Here is a 4196-nt window from a genome sequence, read left to right on the forward strand (position 1 = left end):
TACCTCTTCCTATCCGATCAATTGGACTAGGAATCCTTTGGCTGGCTCCAATCACTTTCTAGATTTGAACGAGTCCGAGCAGATGACCAGAAATTAGATCTTGCGGATCCCCTCAGAAGATCGGAATATTCTCGTAGTAAATGGATAATGTCTGGAATATCCAAGCATCCTACAGTTTTGGGGATTTTTACCTAGTGAGCGCTTTATTCTGTTTTGCTAGTCTTTGTTTATTATTTCTGGAATTTTTCTAACTCTAGGTGTTCAGTTGCAGTGTTGCTCGGTGAAGAAGAGTTTGAAGCGGCAGCAGTTCAAAGAGACTTTGAGGATGTAGAAGCTCGTCATCAGACCAAGTTGAACAAAACTCAGCTGTCACGACCTTCATCCAAGGGGCATCAAGCCCCTAGGCAAGAGAAGAGGGGGAGGAGTTCATCAAACCTTCCTCCCCATCCAAGTAGGAGAGGGGGTAGCTTGGCATGTCCAAGCAAGCCCCCCACAGTTGAGCATCCTGCTCAAGAGACGATGGTCGAGGCCCCTGGAGTTGCTCCTACCCTGAGGAGCTCCACTTCCCATTCTTCGTATGGGTCAGTTCTTCGACCTAAGTGGTCGTTGACCAATGAGTCCTCAATCTTCAATGGTCCAAATGGCTCTGGAGTCTCCAATGACTCACTGGCAAGTGTTCTTCTCCCTGCCGACCAGCGATTTCTGAGGGGCTTGGGTCGCCTTCAAGCTCATAAAATTATTGTGAGGTAATGTGTGATTTTTTGACTAACTTTTTATGGTCGAGCTCTTATTATTACTGTCTTAATGGTTGTCCTTTTTTGTTCACAAGATGGCTTGTGCCTTAGTGCAATCTTTGGGCGAGAGTATGTTTGATGCTCGAGAAGATCTCTTTTTCGTTCATCGTCTAGAGCAGAGGTTAAGGGAGCAAGAGAATGAGTTGACTTCTCTACACTCGAGCATGGAATCTTGGGTTGCTCGTGAAGCCGAGCTAATAGGAGAGGCCGCTACTCTGAAAGGGACCAATGAGGCTTTGGGGCTTGAGCAGTCCTCCCTCCAGTCTCAATTGGAGGAAACCCAAGGAGCCTTGGTAGGCAAAGAGAAAGATATTGTTGATAAGGATGGAGAAATAGCTGGTTTACAAACCAAGCTTTACGATGCAAACCACGAAATTGCTGACCTGACCGAGTTAATTGAAGAGAGGTCCCCGAGCACATTTGAAGATCTTCCCAACGAGCTTTGCCACGAAGTCATTAGAAGTGGGTTAAGACATCAAAGTGCCGACAATTCATGGCTAAGGTTGCTACACCCGGATGCCAATATGCTCAGCGTCAAATGTTTCAGAGCATCATTGGCAAATTCAGAGACTTGGATCTTGAGAAGTTTCAAAGCCTGATCGATCCAGGAATCTTCGACGACCTCAAGGTTCCTCATCCCAAATGGTGTGTTGGTCGGACAAGGTTCCCCAAGCCTCAAGGTGTAGACGTGATTGACTTTTTAGATTCCAACTGGGATCCAATTCCTGAAGTAGGCACCCGAGCACTTCGGCACCTACTCAGTCCAACAATTCTTCTAAGGAAGGTACTAGGAGTGGAAGCTCGGAGGACGAGGGTTTGAGTAGTGATGGGTCTAGTGAGTAGAAGTGATCGAGCTTTATAAATTGTCTCTCGCTTTTTGTAAATCTTTTGTTGGTTGTACCTACTTTCAGGTCGACCCCTTTCTTTTGTGAATGTTCTATAAATTTGAATATTTAAGCAATATCATATCTTTTCTTGTACTTCTTTCAAGCTCCTAATATCTAACCACTTTAATGATAATGTTCTTTTATTGACGTCTTTCTCCTGAATATGGAAGCTTTAGATGCCATCTAGATAATCTTTCTGAGCACATGATTCTGAAAACATACAGTTGGAAAAAATATCTTGATTTCTCAATAAGAAAAATGTATCCAAAGGTAAAGTTGCTCAATTAGCAAAACAAACTTTGGAATAGAATCCCAATAAAAAGATTGCATCATTGATAATACTTCCTAAGATTGCTCAAATTCCATGATCGAGGAATTTGTTGTCCTGTTTCAGAGTCACGCAAATGCTAAGCTCCCGATGCAACGTACTAAATTATGATGTAAGGTGCTTCCCAATAGCTTTCCTTGGTTGGTCAGATCCGAAGCTGATGTTTTGCTTGGAACTAGATCTCTAAGTAGGTATTGCTTCATTTTGACTCTTGCATTATAGTAGGTTGCAATACGCCTTTAATACTCCTCAAGACGATACTGAGCTTTATCTCTTGTTTCATCAAGGAAATCCATACTTGCCTTCATTCCTTTAATGTTGGCCTCTTCATCAAATTCTTCTTCTATGATGGATCCGACCTTAACTTCTATTGGTACACGAGCTTCAGCCCTATGAGCTAGTCGGAATGGTGATTCTTCAGTGGTCGTTTTGGATGTTGTTCTATAAGACCACAAAACTTTATGTAATTCTTCTACCCATCTTCCTTTTGATTGGTTCAGCCTTTTCTTTAACCCATCAAGCATGGACCTATTGGTGACTTCTACTTGACCATTACTCTAGGGATATGCTACCGAGAGGAGAGGCGGAGCTTGATCCCTTGATCCTTATAGAATTTTTTGAATTCTGAATTCTCGAACTGTTTTCCCATGGTCAGTAACAATTACTTTTGGGACTTCCATACCAAAATATGATATTGTGTGTGATGAACTTCTTCATTTGGTTGGTATTGATTGATGCAAGTGGTTTAGCCTCTACCCACTTTGTAATGTAGTCTACTGCAACCACCAAGTATTCTTTGCTTTTTGCAGCTTTAGGCAGTTTCCCTACCAAATCTATTCCCCATCTTGCAAAAGGAATGGGGGACAGAGTTGATGTTAAAGGCATTGCTAGAGTATGAGGTATGTTGGCATGAACTTGACATTTGTCACATCTCCGAACATAAATTTTTGTGTATGCTTGTATTGTAGGCCAGAAATATCCTTGCCTTAATACTTTATCTACAAGTGCTCGGGCTCCCATGTAAGCTCCACAAATGCCTTCATGTATTTCTCGTAGGACCTTAGTAGCGTCTAGCGTCCCTAAACATCATTATCTTCTGGCGTCCCTAAACATCATAATAATGGTCGTGTCATAGATTTCTTGTATAGCCGGCCATCTTTGAAAATATACCAAGCAACTCTTTGTTGAATTGTTTAGGCTTCTTTTGGATCTTCTGATAGCAAACGGTTGGATCCATCCAACCTTGCTCGGTCTGTATATGCATGTGATCGACCACGTTTATGGTCAGACTCAAAAGCTCCTCCATATAGATAATTGGTTTTGTGATATCCAAATTTTTTGTAGCTAGACGAGAGAGTGCATCTGCTTGATCATTCTCTGTTATGGGTACCTGCTTGACCAGTAAATCTTCGAAGTGTTGTTTGCATTGGTTGACCATGATGAATACTTGCTCATCCTTTTTTCTTTGGCTTCATGCACTCCATTCACTTGATTTATGATTAGTTGGGAATCACTTTTGATTTCTAGATTCTGAATCCCTAGAGCAATTGCTACTCATAGGCCATCCAATAATGCTTCATATTCTACTTCATTGTTGGAGGCTTTGAATTCGAAAAGAAGTGCATACTTTACTCGAAAACCGCCTGGACTTTGTAGTAGTAACCCTGCCCCACTTCCTTGTGCATTGTTGGATCCATCCACTGACAAAGTCCATCTTTTTATAGGTTATGGGGTGTTACTCACTTCTTGTTCTTCTTCTGAAGTTTCAAGGATGAAATTTGCCAGAACTTGAGCTTTGATGGTCGGATGAGGTCGGGAATTCAATTTGGTGCTCGCTCAACTTGACCGCCCAGGTTACTAGCCATCCTGCCAAGTCTGGTCGATGCAATATTTTCTTTAAGGGAAAATTGGTCAAGATCGCAATAGGATGTGACTGGAAATATGGTCGAAGCTTTCGTGCTGAAGTAATCAACGCCAATGCTTGTTTGTCCACCTCTAGGTATCTAGTTTCTACATCAATTAGCACATGGCTTATGTAATAAATAGGGTTCTTTTTTTACCTTCTTCTTGCACGAGCACTGCGCTCCGCGACTGATGATGTGGCCAAATATAGAAGTAATTCTTTCCCTATGGTCGGCTTGATGAGTAGGGGTGAATTAGATAATCTTTCTTTTAGCTGATCGAATG

The sequence above is a fragment of the Hakea prostrata genome, chromosome 4 (assembly GCF_041222555.1).
Source record: "Hakea prostrata isolate BN-2017 chromosome 4, UWA_Hpros_2, whole genome shotgun sequence".
Taxonomy (NCBI): domain Eukaryota; kingdom Viridiplantae; phylum Streptophyta; class Magnoliopsida; order Proteales; family Proteaceae; genus Hakea; species Hakea prostrata.